This window comes from Babylonia areolata, chromosome 22 (genome assembly GCF_041734735.1).
Source record: "Babylonia areolata isolate BAREFJ2019XMU chromosome 22, ASM4173473v1, whole genome shotgun sequence".
Classification (NCBI taxonomy): Eukaryota; Metazoa; Mollusca; class Gastropoda; order Neogastropoda; family Buccinidae; genus Babylonia; species Babylonia areolata.
In genome coordinates, this window is record NC_134897.1 from 47,186,462 (window position 1) to 47,209,421 (window position 22,960).

The window sequence follows — 22,960 nt, forward strand, 5'->3', positions numbered from 1 at the left end:
CATTTTCATCATCATTATCACCACCACTATTATCATCATCATCATCATCGTCGTCGTCGTCGTCATGACAACATGACCACTATCATGACCGCTCTGAGTGCAGTGTCTGTTGTCATCATCATCAGCACAGAAAGAAAGAAAGAAAGGCAGGGTTTAATGAATGGAAAAAAGAAGAAAACAGAAAGAAAGAAACAAAGAAGAGAGGTAAAGAAAAGAAAGAAACAAAGAAACTCAGAAAGAAAAAGACAAAACAAAATGCAGAAAGAAAGACATACATGAAGAAATAAAGGAAGACAAAAGAAAAAAAAAGAAAAAAAAAGAAGAATCTCCCAAATCATTCAATACAGTGTGTTCCTGTAACATGATTTCAGTCTGACGTCTTTGCAGAGCAGAGAGAGCGAAGAGGAAGAGGGAGGGGGAAAGATGGTGTCGGGGTAGAGAGGGAGGGAGGGAGGGACAGTGAGAAAGACAAGGAGGGAGGGGGGGAAACAGTAACAGAGGGAGGGAGGGGAAACAGTGACAGAGGGTGGGAGGGGATTCAGTGACAGAGGGAGGGAGGGGAAACAGTAACAGAGGGAGGGAGGGGATTCAGTGACAGAGGGAGGGAGGGGATTCAGTGACAGAGGGAGGGAGGGGAAACAGTAACAGAGGGAGGGAGGGGATTCAGTGACAGAGGGAGGGAGGGGATTCAGTGACAGAGGGAGGGAGGGGAAACAGTGGCAGAGGGAGGGAGGGAGGGGATTCAATAACAGAGGGAGGGAGGGAGGAAGGGGATTCGGTAACAGAGGGAGGGAGGGGAAACAGTGACAGAGGGAGGGAGGGAGGAACGGGAAACAGTGACAGAGGGAGGGAGGGAGGGGAAACAGTGATAGAGGGAGGGAGGGAGGGGAAACAGTGACAGAGGGAGGGAGGGAGAGGAAACAGTGATAGAGGGAGGGAGGGAGGGGATTCAGTGACAGAGGGAGGGAGGGGATTCAGTGACAGAGGGAGGGAGGGAGGGAGGGGAAACAGTGACAGAGGGAGGGAGGGGAAACAGTGGCAGAGGGAGGGAGGGAGGGGATTCAATAACAGAGGGAGGGAGGGAGGAAGGGGAAACAGTGACAGAGGGAGGGAGGGGAAACAGTGACAGAGGGAGGGAGGGGAAACAGTGACAGAGGGAGGGAGGGGAAACAGTGACAGAGGGAGGGAGGAACGGGAAACAGTGACAGAGGGAGGGAGGGAGGGGAAACAGTGACAGAGGGAGGGAGGGAGGGGAAACAGTGACAGAGGGAGGGAGGGGAAACAGTGACAGAGGGAGGGAGGGGAAACAGTGACAGAGGGAGGGAGGAACGGGAAACAGTGACAGAGGGAGGGAGGAACGGGAAACAGTGACAGAGGGAGGGAGGGAAAACAGTGACAGAGGGAGGGAGGGAGGGGAAACAGTGATAGAGGGAGGGAGGGAGGGAAAACAGTGACAGAGGGAGGCAGGGGAAACAGTGACAGATGGAGGGAGGGAGGGGAAACAGTGACAGAGGGAGGGAGGGAGGGGAAACAGTGACAGAGGGAGGGAGGAAGGGGAAACAGTGACAGAGGGAGGCAGGGGAAACAGTGACAGTTGGAGGGAGGGAGGGGAAACAGTGACAGAGGGAGGAAGGGGAAACAGTGACAGAGGGAGGGAGGGAGGGGAAACAGTGATAGAGGGAGGGAGGGAGGGGAAACAGTGATAGAGTGAAGGAGGGAGGGGAAACAGTGATAGAGTGAAGGAGGGAGGGGAAACAGTGATAGAGTGAAGGAGGGAGGGGAAACAGTGATAGAGGGAGGGAGGGAGGGGAAACAGTGATAGAGTGAAGGAGGGAGGGGAAACAGTGACAGAGGGAGGGAGGGAGGGGAAACAGTGATAGAGGGAGGGGAAACAGTGATAGAGTGAAGGAGGGAGGGGAAACAGTTACAGAGGGAGGGAGGAAGGGGAAACAGTGATAGAGGGAGGGAGGAAGGGGAAACAGTGATAGAGGGAGGGAGGGAGGGGAAACAGTGATAGAGTGAAGGAGGGAGGGGAAACACTGACAGAGGGAGGGAGGGAGGGAGGGGAAACAGAGAGGGAGGGAGGGGAAACAGTGACAGAGGGAGGGAGGAAGGGGAAACAGTGACAGAGGGAGGGAGGAAGGAGAAACAGTGACAGAGGGAGGGAGGGAGGGAGGGGATTCAGTGACAGAGGGAGGGAGGGGAAACAGTGACAGAGGGAGGCAGGGGAAACAGTGACAGATGGAGGGAGGAACGGTAAACAGTGACAGAGGGAGGGAGGGAGGGAGGGGAAACAGTGATAGAGGGAGGGAGGGAGGGGAAACAGTGATAGAGGGAGGGCGGAAGGGGAAACAGTGATAGAGGGAGGGAGGGGAAACAGTGATAGAGGGAGGCAGGGGAAACAGTGATAGAGGGAGGGAGGGGAAACAGTGACAGAGGGAGGGACGGGAAACACTGACAGAGGGAGGGAGGGGAAACACTGACAGAGGGAGGGAGGGGAAACAGTGACAGAGGGAGGGAGGAAGGGGAAACAGTGACAGAGGGAGGGAGGGAGGGGAAACAGAGAGTGAGGGAGGCAGGGAAAACAGTGACAGAGGGAGGGAGGGGAAACAGTGACAGAGGGAGGGAGGGAGGGAGGGGAAACAGTGACAGAGGGAGGGAGGGGAAACAGAGAGGGAGGGAGGGAGGGAGGGGAAACGGAGGGGAAACAGAGAGGGAGGGAGGGAGGGAGGGGAAACAGAGAGGGAGGGAGGGAGGGGAAACAGTGACAGAGGGAGGGAGGGAGGGGAAACAGTGACAGAGGGAGGGAGGGAGGAAGGAGAAACAGTGACAGAGGGAGGGAGGGAGGGAGGGGAAACAGAGAGGGAGGGAGGGAGGGGAAACAGTGACAGAGGGAGGGAGGGAGGGGAAACAGTGACAGAGGGAGGGAGGAAGGGGAAACAGTGACAGAGGAAGGGAGGGAGGGAGGGGAAACAGTGACAGAGGGAGGGAGGGGAAACAGTGACAGAGGAATGGAGGGGAAACAGTGACAGAGGGAGGGAGGGAGGGGAAACAGTGACAGAGGGAGGGAGGAAGGGGGAACAGTGACAGAGGAATGGAGGGGAAACAGTGACAGAGGGAGGGAGGGAGGGGAAACAGTGACAGAGGGAGGGAGGAAGGGGGAACAGTGACAGAGGAATGGAGGGGAAACAGTGACAGAGGGAGGGAGGGAGGGGAAACAGTGACAGAGAGAGGGAGGGAGGGGAAACAGTGACAGAGGGATGGAGGGAGGGGATTCAGTGACAGAGGGAGGGAGGGACGGGAAACAGTGACAGATGAAGGAAGGGGAAACAGTGACAGAGGGAGGGAGTGGAAACAGTGACAGAGGGAGGGAGGGGATTCAGTGACAGAGGGAGGGAGGGACGGGAAACAGTGACAGATGAAGGAAGGGGAAACAGTGACAGATGAAGGAAGGGGAAACAGTGGCAGAGGGAGGGAGGGGAAACAGTGACAGAGGGAGGGAGGGAGGGGAAACAGTGGCAGAGGGAGGGAGGGAGGGGAAGCAGTGACAGAGGGAGGGAGGGAGGGGAAACAGTGACAGAGGGATGGAGGAAGGGGAAACAGTGGCAGAGGGTGGGAGGGACGGGAAACAGTGACAAAGGGAGGGAGGGAGGGGAAACAGTGACAGAGGGAGGGAGGGAGGGACGGGAAACAGTGACAGAGGGAGGGAGGGAGGGGAAACAGTGACAGAGGGAGGGAGGGAGGGACGGGAAACAGTGACAGAGGGAGGGAGGGAGGGAGGGGAAACAGTGACAGAGGGAGGGAGGGAGGGAGGGGAAACAGTGACAGAGGGAGGGAGGAAGGGGAAACAGTGACAGAGGGAGGGAGGGACGGGAAACAGTGACAGAGGGAGGGAGGGAGGGGAAACAGTGACAGAGGGAGGGAGGGAGGGGAAACAGTGGCAGAGAGGGAGGGGAAACAGTGATGGAGGGAGGGAGGGGGAGAGAGTAGGGGACAGTGATAGTGGTGAGGGTGTGGGGGGTAGGGGGGCCGGAGGAGGCAGGGAGGGGGGGGGAGAGGAGCGGACAGAGTGATATTGGACAGGGTGAGGGAGTGGGGGAGGGCAGGAGGAGGGGAGACAGGAGGGGGAGAGAGCAGCGGACAGAGTGGTAGTGGTGAGGGTGTGGGGGTAGGGGGTGGGGGAGGGCAGGAGGAGGGGAGACAGGAGGGGGAGAGAGCAGCGGACAGAGTGGTAGTGGTGAGGGTGTGGGGGCAGGAGGAGGAGGGAGGGAGGGACAGTGACAGAGGTCAGACAGAACCAGGTGAAGGAAAGCACTTACCATGTCCTCCGACCTCTGGCGGCGTGCAACAACACAGAAAAAAACATACATGGAGTGCTGGGCTCATCACACACACACACACACACACACACACACACACACACACACACACAACACTGGGTTAAAGATTATCAATACATACATGGAAAACATCGTACTTACGGATCGATAGAGTTTACCGTCCTTATTGATTGACTCCAAAATACTGAGAGCCTGCTCCTCCCTCCTCCCTCCACCCTCTTCCTCTTGCTCTGTCCGCCTCTGACTGTCTCTCACTCTCTCTCTCTTTGATGATCAAACAGAGTGAATTAACCACACATGCCTTCAACCACAAAACAACAGCAACAAAATAATAACAAGACATTTTGTTTATCACGGCCACACCAAAAGGCACCATTTTTCAACCGATTACCATCTGACAGTTGCCAGAAGACGGCTGGCAACAATCCCTTGTAGCCCTCACCTAGCTTCCCTTAGCCAAAGGACGGTCCTGGGAATCGTCACTTGCAAATGAAAACAAATATTGAAAACTGATACACTCTTCCTATCCTCCTGACTTTGATTATCAAGCTCTTGTCCACAGTAGCCTTATTACGCATCAACATCGGCACTGTTGAACTGTCAGTGTTAATACGATACAATCGTGTCTTGTCCACAGTAGCCTTATTACGCATCAACATCAGGACTGTTGGACTGTCAGTGTTGGTGCTATACAATCTTGACTGATTCCACACAGGGAAAGTCCAGTAGATTCTCCTGAAACCTCCTGAACTCAGACCGTGAAGAAATGGCAGTTTTATTTCAGATGAGAAGACAACAAATGAATCGAAACACACAAGATAATGTGCATGGAATGTGCCATCATCATTACTGGGCAGGTTTTGTGTTCACCGATCAAACAGCGACATTAAAGTCCATGTTTCTGGAGGCTGGGGTCAGACGAAATCAGCCCAGTTCCTTCAGACGGGGGTTTGGGGAGCACTAGAAATATCCAGAAAATCTGCCAAAGCCATACCTCAGTGCTGATATCGATGTCATCCTTATTGTTTGATTGCCTGTGTAAATGTGCCTGTGCATCCGTCTTTCCATATCACGTCGTGTGTGTGTGTGTGTGTGTGTGTGTGTGTGTGTGTGTTGTGTGTGTGTGTGTGTGTGTGTGTGTGTGTGTGTTGTGTGTGTGTGTGTGTGTGTGTGGTCTTCAGTTTAACGTCTTTCCACTTGAAGTGATATTAGAAGGAAAAAAAACCCCGTGGGGGTAGGGTTGTGGGAGGGGGCGTGGGGGGTAAAAGTGTGTGTATGTGTGGAGGGTGAATATAAGATAAGATAAGAATAACTTTATTATCTCCAACTGGAGAAATTTGGTCAGGTGCATTATCACAACATAGACAAGTAAACAACATGGCGACCATAACTGTAAAAGTCAACAACAGCTTTTACGAATATTCCGAAGATACAAATGTAAAAAATATCACATACACCGTTTCATACAAACATCCCCACACTGCAGGTAATAACAAGTATTCTTAATGTTAAAACAGAAAGAATAAAGAAACATTATTTGAATATAATCATAAACATAGCCTACTATACTGCACAATGATTATAATAGACAGATAAGATAAGAATAAAGATAAATTGCGGAAAAACGCAACCAGATAATCAGCACACACCCGCACCCCCCCACCCCCACCCCCACACACCCCACACACGCGGATTACTTGATTAAACAAGAGTAATAAACATATGTTCTCAAATAAAAGCATTTCACATATTCGCTTTTAAAAACATTGCAATTAATTATTACATCGTAATTATTAAACAGAAATATATTTAGAATATGGACGTTAGCATTAGACATATTCCATTGTACATTCATCCTGCATATTGCACATTATTCCTCCTACATATTGCACATTCCTTATAACCAATTGTCACGTTTTTAAGCTCAGTAAACACACACACACACACACACACACACACACACACACCACAACTAGAACAAGGTACAGCCTATCATGCACGGACTTTCACACGTCTCACATGAGAGTGTGCGCGCACGCACGCACACACACACACACACACACACACACACACACAGTTCTCAAGAATTTAAAAGGTGGATTGAACGTGGAACAAGTCTTCAGAGCTCTGGATTTCAACTTAAACGTTCTGTAGCGTCGTCCTGATGGCAATAGCTCATAATACTGTGCTAAAATATGGGTGTCGTCAGTTGCTATCTGCCTGCTTTTTTTTAACCACTCGACTTTCATACAGCTCTTGTATACTAGCTTGTTTCACTCCCACAATTTTACTGCATACACTCATGACATCGTTCAAAACACGCTTACTCCTCACTCCCAAACTTCCATACCAGCACATAAATGAAACTGTGAGCACGGACTCAATACAATATCGATAATAACTTTGAAGAATATTTGAATTTATACCCAAATTTCTAAGCTTCTGTAAACAAAAAATTCTAGATTGACATTTCTTATGAATGGAATCAACATTTCTGCCAAAAGTCAGTTTATTGTCTAAGATGGTCCCTAAATATCTATATTCATTGACCCTCTCCACTGTTTGACCATCAATAACAAGGTTAGCTACAGGCAAGGGGTCTTTCCGAAAATCTATTAACATTTCTTTTGTTTTCAATACGTTGAGATTCAGATAGTTTTTCTCACACCAGGAACAGAACTTTTTAATTTCACTGAAATAAATAGCATCAGACTTGGACAGATCTTCAATTGCTGAATCATCAGAATATTTTATGACAGGAGTTTCCTCCGTGCCTCTGCAGTCATTTGTGTAAAGTGTAAAAAGAACAGGGGACAGCACTGTACCTTGGGGTGCACCAGTAGAAGTAGATTTTAGAGAAGAGTGGGCAGAATGAAAGCGGACGGACGGAGTTCTATTGAGAAGAAAACTTACAATCCAAAGAGTAAGCTTCGGATCAACATCCATGCCTAGCAGTTTGAGGGCAAGGAGATGAGGTTGTAATGTGTTAAAAGCAGAAGAGAAGTCAACAAAAAGGATACGAACAAAAGATGCCGTGTTATTCAAATGAAGGAAAGCATTATGAAGGAGAGTTAGGATAGCATCGTCAGTACTTCTGTGTGCTTTATAAGCAAACTGAAGAGAGTCAAGCTGCTGTTCAGTGAAAGAAAGATGTCGGAGAATAATTTTTCAAAGCATTTCATCACTACTGAAGTCAGGGCAACAGGACGGTAATCATTTAGTGCGGCTGGGTTCTTTTTCTTGGGGATAAGATAGATAGTAGATCTTTTCCAGATGCTGGGGACAGAGCAGTCCTTCAGAGACCAGTTGAAAATTTTACAGAACACGTCACACAACTGGGAAGCACATGTTTTCAGTAATTTTCCACAGATATTGTCGAGGCCAATTGCCTTCGTGACATTCAGTTTTAAAAATAAAGATTCAACAACTTTTGCATCGATCCCAAAGTCTTCACCTGTGTTCCTATCTTTGCTCTTTTCCTGCAACTGTGAGATAACACTATCAGTTCCCTTCCCAGATCATTCCTTTCAAAGCGACAGTAGAAATCATTCAGTTTATTTGAAAAATCAATCTGTTCATCCTTTTTCATTTCACAAGCTACTGTTTTCCTTTCCGTTTCTCCAGTGATAATTTTTAACCCATCCCATGCATCTGCCATTTTTCCTGTCGGAAACTGTTGCTCTACTTTTGATTTGAATTCCCTCTGTCCCCTTCGTAATTCACCTCTAAGCTTCTTTTGTATCAGTTTCCTATTCTTCTTGTTCCCTGACTGAAACGCTACCCTTTTCTCGTTAAAATTGGAGAGACAACGCTAGGGAAAATGGAAACGTTATAAACGCCAACATCAAACAATTTTAACAAATGTCCTATTGGACTATGCATCAAACCTTCTGCAACAGCAAATAACATATTGGAATTGTTAATAACACATTCAAAAGAACTTTTGGTGAAGTTTGGCAAAAAACATTTTAGATTCTGACATTCGAATATTATATGGTTGCTAGATATATGTTCTCCACATATGCATCAGACATCTTTGCTGAACTTAGTTATAAAAGCGTTCAGTTTTATCCTGTTTGATAATGTATGGATCTGCCTTAATCTTACTGAATTACTGTATTTGACTGATTGATAGTTCCCGGTTGTTGAACATTAATTACATTATGGTTTAAAGTTTTGCCGTTTTCCTGGTATAATTCTCTGACTTTCTTCCACGATGTTTTTTCTAGTATTCGATAACCCTCTTGTACAGACAGGCACATAAAGTTCTATGGTTCCCTCTTCGTTTTTTTGCACCTTTTCTTGCAGCACTGTCAGCCCATTCATTGTAGAGAATACCAAGATGTGAAGGAACCCAGCAAAACGTAATGTGTGTTCCTTTCAAGCTTAAAAGATGTAAAATGTGGCTGATTTCTATTATGATTTTGGATTTGTTTTTACAATTTGATGAGTTTAAAGCACATAATACAGACTTGGAATCAACGCAAAACAAGACTTGTAGAAGGCAAATTGGAAGATCAAGAATATGATTTAGAGCCATAAGAACAGCAATAAGTTCAGCAGTGAATATTGAACGATTTTTACCAATATAGTATGATCCTTCCGTTTTCAGTTTTGGTATAACGAAAGTTGAACCTGCTTGGTCATTGTCTAATAGTGAGCCGTCTGTGTAGATCTGTAAATGATCACAGTATCTATTTTGAAGGTGTACTCGGACTTCCGTTGCCATGATATTCGGATTTTCATTCTTTTTCATGTCAGTGTGATTAACATCAAAATGTGCTTTATTCATCTCCCAGATGGGGTATGGACTTACGGTCTTCTGTGTGTCTACGTCATCTGAATTAATTTCAGACTTTTCGAACAGGTTTAACGCAAACGTGCCAATGGATGTTAAGATATGTTTTTTGCTCTTTTGGGGAAGTTGTTTTCGGATGTAATTTTTACTTCCTCTGATGTATAATTTTCAGTTGTTGAGCTTCTCAATACGTATTTAGCACTTGCGAGGTTTCGGTATTTACCTAAAGGTAGTACTCCTATTTCTTTGTATGTTCCGAGGGTCGATGCAAGGAAAGGTACACCAAGGGCAAGTCTATATGCTTTACAGTCTATGCTTTGAAGTTCCTTTAGCAAATATTTTGGAGCATTGAAAAAGACTTCTTGTCCATAGGATAGTTTGGATCGAATAAGTGATGATGATAAATGTTTTAAAATCGTTGTATCTCGTCCCCAGTACTGTTTACTCACAATTTTGAGTAAGTTTAAAGATTTTCTTGCTTTTGTTATTATATATTCAATATGGGTATTCCAAGTTAGTTTTGAAGTAAGTATCAATCCTAAAAACTTAACAGTATCTTTATACTGAATTGTCTCATTTTCAATCTTAAATGTTGGTAACTCTTCTGGGTTTGTACCATTGTTGAAAAGCATAATGTGTGTTTTTTCTGATGATAATGTAAGACCATTATCAGCAGTATATCTATTTAATCTATCTATTTCTCTTTGGTATATTTTCATGATATATTTTAAAGCCCTTTTGGATGTATTCCGTTTCATAGTTACATTCATCCACATACATATATCTGCGTATTGCACTAGGATCACATCTTTTGATATGTATTTGGGTAAGTCGTTCAACAAGATATTAAACAGAACATGGGCAATAACAGAACCTTGGGGTAATCCCATGTGAAGAGTCTTAGGATTCGAGTACGTATTCCCGACCCGTACCTGTATACTTCTTTCACTCAGGAAATCTTTGATATAATCATATATATGTCCTAAAAAGCCAACAGATTTCAGTTTAAAGAGTAACTTTGCATGCCAAACTTGATCATAGGCTTTCTTCACATCAAAAAAAGTTGCAAGAACGTTTTTCCTTCTAGCGAATTGTTGTTTTACATGTGTTGTAAGTTTTACCAAATTATCAACTGCAGATCTACCTCTCTGAAAGCCTGCTTGGTTAATTGGGATAATCTTATTTTTATGACAATAGTACATCAGCCTTCTCAAAATTATTCTTTCTATTAGTTTACCAGTATGTGATGTTAGTGCAATTGGCCTGTAGCTGCTCTTATCTGTTTTGCATTTTCCTTGTTTATGAACTGGTATAACAATAGACTGTTTCCAATGTGCTGGCATTAAACCTTCAATCCAGCACTTTTGAAAAATCTCAAACAATAAAAAAAAGTTTCTGGTAAATGTCTCAGCATCTCATTTGAGACTGCATCAAGTCCTACAGATGTTTTCTTTTTAGGGAGGGATACTAATGCTTCTTTAACCTCGTTGAGCGTGAGTGGAGCATTGATGTACTGTTATCAGGACTTGGATCTGTGTAATCACTTTTGCTCTCCTCTTCGGTTCTGTGTTTTCTGTTTTTAAGTGAGAGACCTTCCAATCGCATAGACTCCGAGAACATTTCTACAAATGTTTCTGCCTTCTCTGCCTTCTTTTATCCTAATAGGACAAGATGGCAAATTTACACCTTCTTTCATTTCATTAATTTTTTTCCATACCTTTTTAGTATCTTTATGATCAGAAATCTCCCTATTACAGAAGGAAGACCAATATTGTCTTTTTGCCTGTGCAATGACCATGTTGCTATGATGGTTTGCCTTTTTCTTTTCAGTAAGATTCTCTGGTAATTTGTTGTTCAGATAAGTTATAAATTTAGATTTTTTTTATTATCTACTGCTGCTTCACAGGCTGGTGTCCATCAAATATTTCCTGAATGCTTGCTTGATTTAAGTGAATTGTATTTTGGAATTGATATGTCGGCAGCTTGTAAAATGGTGTCAGTAAAGAAGGAATACAATGTATCTATATCCGCGATGTTTATGAACTCTGTGTTACAGCCAGCAAGCATACTTTCGAATTTCTCCCATTTAGCATCTTTATAAATATATCTTGGAACTTTGTCTTTTTTAAATTCTGAAGGTCTTTGAGTTTCATTAAAAGTCATGATGATCGGTAAGTGATCACTTCCCAATGTATCTTTATATCTCGTCCATTTACATTCTGGATACAACGCAGGAGATACGAAAGATATATCTATAGCAGATGCCCTGTGAGTGACAATATCAGGGATCCTGGTAACGCTGCCATCATTTAAAAGGCTTAAGGAGGAATCAACAATATTTTATACAAAGCGGTTACAAGTAACTGATGTACAATCTTTGTCCCAAAAAGGAGAATGGGCGTTAAAATCTCCCCCAATCAACCATTTTTCATTATCCTGAATATTATGTAACCATTCCGTATTTACTTCGTTAGGGCCTCTCGGTAAATACACAGACGATCCGTAGAGTAAGGTGATCACGGAGCTAAACACGTGCTGCGCATGAATGAAAATCTGGAGTAGTGTTCGGTGCTGGTGGAGAGCATACACTGTACTCTATTCCTTCTTGAATATATATGTGCGGCACTGATTTTTGTGGCAGTATCTGCATGCTGATGCACAGGTGGATAATAATAACCTGAAAGCTTGGGTAATTTATTCTTTTTAACAGTAAGAGATTGTAATATAAGTGTTCGGTAGTTATTATTTGCCAAATGTTGGATGAGATATGGTAAATTTGTGGAGATGGATCTAGCATTCCACTGCATAATCTGAAATAATAATAATTATACAATTTGTGATCGAGTCAACTACCACAGTTGTAAATCGAAAATGAAACTTATACAATTTGTGATCGAGTCAACTACCACAGTTGAAAATCGAAAATTAAACATAAATTATAGTCACTCACAACAGTAGCTGCATGGACTAGTTATGAACAAGAAAAAAAAGTAAAATGCTTGACGTCTAATAAGATGAAATTATATTGTGTTAGAAACGGCGAAGTGTAGAAAACTCAGCAGTTCTGTCTCTGTGGTGGAAACAGTCAAGGCTGGTTGTGGCGTTTAAGATGATGCAAATGTCAATACATGGACCAGTCTGTCAGGACGTTGTAATTGTTGTACCAGTCATGACGAGGACGTGCGGGGTAGAACTGGTGTGGATGGTATCTGGTGGGGCGTCCAGGTCGTCTTGGTCTCTCCCACAGCAGATCTCGGACGTGTCGCCCTACGTTGACTGCCAGTAGACTGGACCCCCTCTGATTCAGATGGACGCCGTCCCGAAGATGATGCGGTTTGAAGTTGTCATTTTCTACAAATGAAATGTTGGCCACATCGTACAGGTCGGAGCTGACGATAGCGTTAAATAGCTGTCTTCTGATTTCAGTTGTTATTTTTTATCTTTTACTGGCGTGACTTTGCTTATGACAAATTTTATTTGAGTATCTTTCTGCGCAGTTTCTTTTACTGTGGAAACGAATGATTTGCACAGCTCTGCAGGTTCGTTCACTTTCAGGTCGTTGATACCACAGTGAATTACAAGGTCCGTTTTTTCTGGGGGTGAAGAAAACTCTTGTAGGGATTTCTGTGTCTCATGTAAGGTGTTGTTCCTTTGTTTCGATGCCTGAAAGCAGTGTGATCTTCCAAGTCTTTTTTTCTTGTACTCCATTCATTACTGAATCATGTAGGATCAGCACTTTTGGAAGGTCCTCTTATTCCTCTGTCTTCGTATTGGAACGTTTCGTATAAATCTGCTTTTCTTTGACGTAATTTGACGAGGTCTTGTCAGGGACTGGTTTGACGTTATCGTTCTGGAGCTTTTGCTGCTTTGGTGTTTCCTTTTTCCCAGTGGTGTTAATGGGCTTGTCGCATTTCGTTGTTGTTTTTTCTGGTTTCTTTTGTTTTGCTGGACTTGATCCGGAACGTTTTGCTGCTTCAGCGTAGGTGATTTTTGTCCTGGGGCTGAATTCCGTTTGTGTTTCACTGGAAACCATAGAAACAGTTGTCTTCGTCAATCGTCCTAGCAGATTGTTTTGAGCATCCACAGTCTTTTCTAGGGAAGAAATATGGTTGCAGAGAGCTGTCACCGTCTGCCTCAAATCCAGTAAAGTAGCCGCTATGTTGAGGTCTGCTGGAATCAAAGGTGTCTCTTCGACATCTTTTGCCGTGGGGAGGTCGGTCGTTGAAGGTAACCTCGAATCGGGCAGTTTACTTTCTGGAGTTTGGGTTTTCAAACCGCTGCCACTTGATTCCAGTTGCCCGCCGACACCACGTGTTGATGTAGTTGCCACACGGGTACTGAAGCTTCTTGTTCTCATTTCTTTTGTTGATTTACACCAACTTTTGCCACAGTCAGGTTCAGCTGCTGGTAGTCTCCGCCATTGTGTGTGTGTGTGTGTTTCTGTGCGCTCGTGCGTGTGCATGTGTGTCTGTAAGAGAGAGAGTTGGTCGTAGGGAGAAGCGATAACGCATTAAAGAAAACCTGAACAAAACACAGATAAATAAAACAAAATACAGATAAAGAAAACAAAGTAGATTGTTTTCAATGCATTCGCGATTCGTTTTAAGGCTTTAGAAGTTGGAAGCTGGATTTACATGGAAATGGTTTGGCTGTTTGCATGTTAAAAACCTTCTTTCTTCCGGTGCCATTCTTTTTGTCTTTTTTTTCTATTATCATTTTCTATCCTCTATTGATTATCAAGGAACTATATAAGCTGAGCGAATGAACGAAAAAAAGTGAGAAAAAGGAACGCACACACATTCCACACACACACACACACGGGCACGGGCACGCACACACATACACGCACGTGCATACACACACCCATATTGATGTAAGAAAAGATAACTGCCATCTGAAACAAACTCTGGTACACAGGCGAATGGCCCCCGCCATGGACCTAGTCGCTATCATTACCCTCTCTGAAGACAAAAATCTCCAACACTGCTAGAACTACCGCACAATCATTTATATCAGCCATGCTCACAACGTAATGCTTAAAATTATTCTGAACAGATTACAGCAGGTAGCAGATGCCATCATTGCTGAAGGACAGGCTGGATTCTACAAAAGCAGAAGTACCATCGAACAGATCTTTAACATGTGTACCGTTTGTGAAAAACACCTCCAACACCACAGGGAATTCTACCGGGTCTTCATAGACTTGAACAAGGCTTTTGACATAGTCTGGCAGGAAGCACTATGGGCCACATTGATATTATATATAATATCGGGAAAAGCTTATCAACACCATCCAGCAACTATACTTCAAAGCCACCAGTGTGGTACTCACACAGGTTTCTGTTGGAGAGTGGTTCCATACTTCGAGTCCGTTAAGGTTGCCTTCTGTCTCCCCTTGTGTTCATCGTATTCCTTAAACGCATCATGACTGACGCGCTTCAGATTCATGTCATCACCGTCAGCACTGGGGGAAGAACCATCACGAACCTTCGCTTCACAAACGACATCGACGAGTGATTATCACAGCTGTAAACCATACAATCGTCACAGCTGTAAACCATACAATCGTCACAGCTGTAAACCGAACCTCCCTGTCTCAGCTGTAAACTGTACCTCCCTGTCACTGTCTCTAGTTCTCTGTGATGTAAACCATACAACATATATGATCCTCCTACTTTTTCCCTCCCTACCCATAGCTCATAGTCCCTGTGTGTTTCAATTCGCCAGAAAGTGTTCCTCGTTTGTTCGGTGTCTATCCACTTCTCACACCCCTCCACAATCCTAACTCTCACTGTCGTGCTCCCCCTCCCGCCTTCACCACCACCCCATCTACCCCCTACTTTACCTCCCACCATCGTGCCCCCCTTGACACCCCCCCAGGCCCCCCATCCCCCCCCCCCCCTTCACTCTGTCAAGGTATCCACAGTATTGACGGGACGTCAGTGCTCACAGTCCCCCCCCCCTCCCCTTCCCTCCCCTCCCCCGTCACCTTGGCTTTGTGCAGAAATTAAAACATCTCACTCGCAACTCGCGCGTCTCGCCTGCCCGTGATCTCCCGAGAAATCACACGTGGAAGCGCGGAAGGCGGCGAGGGAGCCCCTGGCGACGCCTGGCGGACAATTGGGTTAGGGGAGGGAAGCGGGGCTGGCCTGAGGGCTGACAAAGCAAAAGGAAGGCGTGTGGGGACAGACCATGAAGACAGACAGAGGACATGGTGTGGAGATAGACAGAGGACATGGTGTGGAGACAGACAGAGGACAGGGAGTGGAGACAGACAGAGGACAGGGAGTAGAGATAGAGGACAGGGTGTGGAGACAGACAGAGGACAGGGTGTGGAGACAGAGGACAGGGTGTGGAGACAGACAGAGGACAGGGAGTGGAGACAGACAGAGGACAGGGTGTGGAGACAGACAGACAGAGGACAGGGAGTGGAGACAGACACTGGAGACAGGGTGTGGAAGACAGACACTGGAGACAGGGTGTGGAAGACAGACACTGGAGACAGGGTGTGGAAGACAGACAGGGTGTAAAGACATACAGAGGACAGGGTGTGGAGACAGACCTGGAGATAGACAGTGTGTGGAGACATACAGAGGACAGGGAGTGGAGACAGACACTGAAGTATTTTTTTCTTGCAAAACTGTCTTTCGCTCATCGGGTCTTGACTACTGTCTCCTTGTTGATACCATCGCACAGTCGTCAATACGAAAATCTGCAACCTTCCCTTCCTACTGTCGACAGAGGCTTGTATTACTGAATTTAGCATGTTTACTGCTGAGCAACTCTTTTGCCCCAGAGCTAAACCCTGGTCTACAAACAGTACTTCAGAATCCCGTTCTTCATGGCTCTGTGGAACCTGTGACCAGCCTGTAGACTGGTGAGAGAGGGGGTTAGCATGCAATACCTGTGGTCAGAGGAGGTTCCTTGGTTTTGTGCCATTTGTGGGAATCCTAATAGACTGCCCTTGATCTACATGGTGTTGAGCTGTCAGTTTCATCCATCCCCTCCCTACCAGATATGTCAGAAAACTGCACTACCCCGACTGAAACCCACATGCAACGTCCCCTGCATTCTTCCACACCATCACGCGTAAGCCAGCAAGACAGGTGGAAAAGAAGACCATTGCGCTAGATTAACGTCAACTTTCACTCTGCCCCAGGCAAGAAACCAGACATTCTCAACCTTTTAGACAGTGTGCGCCCTGATATCGTTATCGGCACAGAAACTTGGCTTGACCCCGCCATCGGTGACTCAGAGATCTTCCCTGACACCTACAAGTTGTACCGAAAAGACATGAACCGGTCGGGAGGTGGTGTTCTGATTGCGGTGCATACATCACTGACAGCTATAAAGTCAACGAGTTGCAGGTAGACTGTGAGCTGATCTGGGTGAAGCTGAAGATCCAAGGTAGAATGTACCTGTACGTCTGACCAGACTACAGACCAGACGACGGAGATGAAGCCAGCCTGATACAATTCAACACGTCACTGGAGCGGGCTGCACTGATTTCCAATGCTCATCTCCTCATCGGCGGTGACCTGAATTTTCCCAGTTGGGACTGGAAGCTGATGGCCCTCAAACCCAAGCCCGTATACTCTATACTACACTGTGACTTCATCAGCATGCTGAACGATTACAGCCTTGAACAATTTGTGGAAGAACCCACTAGAAAAGAAAACACCCTGGACTTAAATCATCACCAACAACCCACAGCTGATCCCGCGAATGGAAGTTCTCCCTGGGCTGTCTGACCACGCTGCAGTCTATTGTGAGGTGGTGGTTTACATCCAGAAAAGGAAGCAGGCACCGCGCTCCATTCCACTGTACAAGAAGGCGGACTGGGAGGGTCTCAGGAAGTCCATGATCGACCTCACCAACATCTTGGAAGAGATGAAGGACACTGCTACTACAGAAGAGCTGTGGGCTTGCTTCAGAGACACTCTTCACGCAGCTGTCAAGCAGTTCATCCGCCACAAACAGGTCCGTGTCAAGGTAAGCCAGCCCTGGATCACCCCAGCCCTACACAGACTCATCAATAGATGAGACCACGTCTTCAAGAAGATGTCCAAGCATGGGACAGAAGACCTGAAACAGCAGCACAAGCAACTCCGAAGAGAGGTCCAGCGCCAACTACGTCGAGCATACTGGTCCTACCTCGACGACACCTCTGACGAAGCAGACTCCGAGCAGGCAGCCAAGAACAAGCGCTTCTGGTTGTACGTAAAACTCCTGAAGTCGTCCAACGCCGGTGTCGCGCCGCTGAAGGAAGAAGGCAGGTTGGTGTCCGACCCAAAAGCACAGGCAGACATCTTGAACTGCCAGTTCCAGTCTGTATTTGGCAGCGGCCAGACCTCTCAGAAGGAATTCCAGGGAAAATGCAGACTCCCACTCAGAGACTTCCCAACCCTAGACAAGGTTGACATTAACATCCACGGGGTTAAGAAGCTCATCAGCAACCTGAAACCTGGAAAAGCACCAGCACCTGACAACATCAGCCCGAGGATCCTGAAGGAGCTGGCAAACGAACTGGCAATAGCTCTTACCATCATCTTCCAGTCTCCAGTTAATACCGGCACCCTACCAGCTGATTGGAAAACTGCCCACGTTACACCAGTGTTCAAGAAAGGAGAGCAGTACAACCCGGCAAACTACAGACCAGTCTCTCTGACAAGCGTATGCTGTAAAGTGCTGAAGCACATCCTGACCAGCACCATCATGAACCATCTCGAGCATCATGGCATCCTCTACAACCAACAGCACGGCTTCCGCATGAGAACTTGCGAGACCCAACTCCTTGACTTCACCAACGGGCTGTTTGAGAATATGGAGAGCGGGAAGCAGACCGACATCTTGGTGTTGGACTTTGCCAAGGCCTTTGTGGGCCAACCATAGCCTCCTGTCTCACAAGCTCAACTACTGTGGTGTTCGAGGAGAGATCAACACCTGGGTAGTTGACTTCCTGAGAGACAGAAAGCAGGCGGTGGTCATCAGCGGAGAGCGTTCTGGCTTCATCCCGGTCAGGTCCGGAGTCCCACAAAGCTCCGTTTTGGGGCCTTGTCTGTTCCTGATCTACATAAATGATCTGCCCGACATCCTGACTACGAGGTCACGCCTGTTCACGGACGACACGGCGGTCTACAACATGGTCACTTCTCCAGCAGCCCAGGCCCATCTACAACAAGACCTCAACCAGCTTGCTGCGTGGGAGAAGAGATGGAACATGGCCTTTCATCCTGGAAAGTGCACCACTCTGCCTGTGACCTGCAGCAGGAACCCCCTCCACTTTGACTACTGTCTGCACGGCCATATCCTGGAGACCGTCACCAGCACTAAGTATCTAGGCGTCACCATCTGCAGCGATCTTAGCTGGGACACGCACATTTAACCACCTGTGCAACAAAGCCAACAAGACCAACAAAGTCAGCTACAGGAAGACCACGGAAATGGCATACAAGTCCTTCGTGCGACCCATCCTGGAGTATGCCAGCAGCAACTGGGATCCACACATGGAGCAGAACATCAGCAAGTTTGAAGCAGTGCAGCACAGGGCAGCCCGTTTCGTGATGAGGCGCTACCACAACACCTCTAGCCCCACCGCCATGCTTGAAGAACTGAAGTGGCCCAGCCTCCAGGACAGACGACGTACAGCACGCCTATCCATGCTGTACAAGATCCACAACGACCTGGTCAGCACAGAAGGCATCAAAGCCAGCCTGCGCCCTGCACCTCCGCGCCGACGCTGCGGCCACGATCAGCAGTTCACCATTCCACAGTGCAGAACGCAGCACAGACAGCAGGCGTTCCTTCCCCGTACGATCAAGGACTGGAACGAGCTACCCCAGTACGTGGTAGAGGCCAAGACCATCGACACCTTCGTGTCATGGGCCTCCCGTCTCCAATAAAAGCCACGCCCAGGGTTTTTTTCTGCGAGTGCAAGCCCTTGCATAAGTGACAGAATAATCAATCAGCTGATTGTGGTCGCTGCCAAGGAAGAAGTCAAAAAGAAGGCTGTGTAATTTTCTGATACATTTTTGAACTCGTTGTATTGCGCGGTATTGCGTTTGTTATGTCGAAGTGAAAAGTGATAGTAGTTGTAGTAATAGCAGCAGCAGCAGCAGCAGTAGTAGTAGTAGTCGTCGTCGTAGTAGTAGTAGTTAGAAGGAAGAGAAGGTGAATCATTGGTATTGCTTTTAGTACTAATTATTGTTATTATTTATTTCTTTGTTTTAATTTATGTTTTCCTTTTCTTTCATGCGTTTGAGGGTATTTATGTGTTATTTTTTAAACTAACAGCCCCAGTGCTACCCCCCTCCCCACCTCAACCCCCACCACCCCAAGCGCAAATCAGCATTACGGTAAAAAACGGCACAGATGAACACACAGTTCTCGGTGACAAGTCCGCACGATCTCTGACCAGTGCAGGGTGCAATTTTTAACCACCACCCTCGCCTGCCTCTGTCTCTCCTTAAATGTGTGAGTCCATTTCACCCTCACAACCACTTTTTTTCTGCTGAGTCCTTACCCCTTCAATTTGCACAAACTCCTTCACCTGCCACTGTCACGTGACAAAGGGTTTTGACCTGGGGTCCTACCCATGGGCAAGGCGTTAACGGAAACGTACGGACTACACGTGTTGTCCGAGACAATCCGTCGGGAGTTTGGAATTCATGGCGGGAGTCGAAAGCCAAGTCCCAGTCTGAACGCAGACTAAAACAGCTAAGATTTAGTCCAGCGATTTTGCTGGACAACAGTTCGAATTTGTTACAAACAGCGTGTTTGTTTTGTTCAGTACCACAGTCGACTAGAACGAGTTATTCGCGACAGAATGCACCTTCTAGTATATAGGACGACGATGATGATCACAATGATAATGATGATGATGATGGTGATGATGATAGTTTATTTCTTTCATGGAAATACAACAAAAAGAAACACTACATAAAATCACTTGTCACAACTCATGACAATCACGTGTGAAGTTCTGTTTTGTGCTTGCCTTTCCCTACTCCTCTCCCCAGCTTGCTTGTCTTTTTTTATGTGTGACTCCCGGTTGTACGTTTTTCACGTGCAATTGTGGAGTCATGTGTTGCGTTCCTGTCACTGCTGAACAGAGGTTCACGTCTTTCTGTTCTGTCAGTGACATTTCTCCAGGCTTTTCGCCCGCGGCCTTCTTTGAGGAAGGTCGTGTCTGTCGTGTCTGTTGGGTTTGGGGCTTTTTTGCCCAGTTGGCACCCTCACGTGGGGATAAGTTTTCCTCCGGATGGCCATGTTTTCCGTGTTGTGTGTGCTGCAGCAAACAGCGTAAGAGTGCCCTGCTGGACGTGTCTCGTCTTTGTTTTGTTTTATTTCCAGCGTCAGGGTAGTAGTACCCGGTTGGCAGGTGAGTGTCACTATTGAAATAGTTGCTGTTGTAGTTTGTACTTGTCAGTTGGCTGTAAGTGCTGTTTCTTTGTTCATTTGTCCTGTTTGGTTAAGATGCGAGATGATGTTTGATTGTGTTTACTGGGATTTGAGGGTTAATACTGAAGTCAGGCTTGTATTGTTTTCCTCTGTTGTGATATCTTAATCCTAACTTTTAAAAATAATGGTTACTGGGATTTATTAAGTATGCTTAAAGTATTTCAGCCACTAACGTTTCCTTGTGAACCCCTTTATTGTCATTGTAACGATGTTTATATGTTTGTTACCTTCACAAGGTTAAATTGATAACTTCCTAATTGTAGCTTTCCCCCACTTCTTCCTTCACGTTTCTTTGTACATGGTCTTCTTCCAGAAAATGTGTTCACCAGTGAATATGAAGTGCAGTGTCAACGGAATTTTATAGCGGAATTTTACAGCGATATTTTAACTGCAGTTTCACTGTGTTAAAGCTTTTGTTTATCAGTTTGTCTTGTGTGTTCATTGAGGGGGGCAGGGGTAACCCTACCAGAAGGGTGATGAAATTTATGCAGTTTTCAGCATCCCACTTCCTGCACCATCTCCCCTTCAGCCTGTGTTGGCCAGGCAGCGTTGTTGCTCCATCTGCTGCTGACTGCTGTCTTCCTGCTGCCCTCTTATCACTGTCATCGTATGTACACTAGTTTCGTCGTCTTCATCTGTTTTCATCTGTTTCCAGTCTTCACCGTCAAAGTCTTCGTTCCCTCTTGTGTTGTGCAGTGCTTCAGTTTATCTATTCGTCAAACGTCCTAAGTTCACTGTTAGCATTCTCCACCCCCACCCCCCACATGGTGCTTTTCAAAACGTAATGGCGACTTAGTTTGTCAACCACGTGCATTCCGCAGGATTGCACGTATTAGTGATGCCCTTCGATACAACAAGCCAAGGGACAAACCAAGCGTAAATTTCACTCTGCAGCAGGTGACAAACGCACGTACAGGTAACATTGTGGAACACTCCTTTCCTAAGTAAGAACTCGGCGTTGTCAAGATCAACTTGTGAGAAGTCCGGTCGTTCGCCTGCCCCCTGAATACTGACACGGCTGCAGCAAAAGTGCCGACGTTCAAAGTGCAGACGTTTTGTTTTCCACCTGATGAAGGCAAAGTTAGTCCTCCTGAACTGGACCCTAAACACTCCTCGCCTCATCTCTCATGGATCCCGCGCCACCATTTATAGACAGGTACTTGTCGCTCTATTTTTTTTATATTATTTTTATATCTTTATTTGACAAAATAAGTTTTGTTATCAGTCAGTGTCAGTGTTTCTCTTTCACTCCGTCTCTGTCCATTTCTCTCCCTCTGTCTGTCCAACACATTCAGTTTCTCTCTCTCTCTCTCTCTCTCTCTCTCTCTCTCTGTGCCCCCTCTCCCTCTCATGCACGTGCACATAAATACCTCTCTCTCTCTCTCTCTCTGCCCTTCTTTCTCCCCTCCAACGCTGTTCTCTATAAACATTCCAAATCTCACTCTCTCTGTCTCTGTGTCACCGTCACTCTTTCTTTCACACACACACACACACACACACACACACACGACAGAAGAAACACATGGCAGAGGGAACCAATAGATGCTATTTGCGCGTTTATTGTTGTTGTTTTCGACAGAATCTTTTGTTTGCTGTTTGTTGTGTTGATCATGTTCTGCTTTCCAAAGCGGAAATCCCCTTTTTGACTCACTTGTGTAAACAAAGTGAGTCAATGTTTTAACCCGGTGTTTGGTTGCCTGTGTGTGTGTGTGTGTGTGTGTGTCCGTGGTAAACTTTGACATTGCCATTTTCTCTGCAAATACTTTGTCAGTTGACATCAAATTTGGCATAAAAATAGGAAAAACATTTCCTTCCAGTCATCTTGTTTAAAACAATATTGCACCTCTGGGATGGGCACCAAAAACAAAAAAAGAAAAAAGAAGCCAAATTATATGCAAAATGAATTAACTGTTTATATATATATATATATATATATATATATATATATATATATATATATATATTAATTCTCTTAACTTGGCACTTTGATCTGATATTCTGACACAGCATCAAGAGCAGTCATTTTTATCATTTTTTGTTCCAACAGGAACTTCTTTTGCTAAGCATGAAAGTTATATTTCTGGTGCATTTCTTTGGTGCAGCTAGTAAAAAAGAGAAATTAATCTGTAATTAATGCTAGGGGGGTTAATTTGCTTGAAATTGATCTTTCTCATCTTAAACATTACATTTTGAAATTATACTCAATACATACAAAAAAAAAGCTTGTGTGTTTTACTCTGTGTACAGGGTTTTCACTTTGTTCATTCGCCCAAGTGGTCTTTTTCGGAAAATACTAAAATCAATACTACGAGTGGACTTTATAGATCTATTGGCTGATCCCTGAAGGTCATGGGCAAAAATC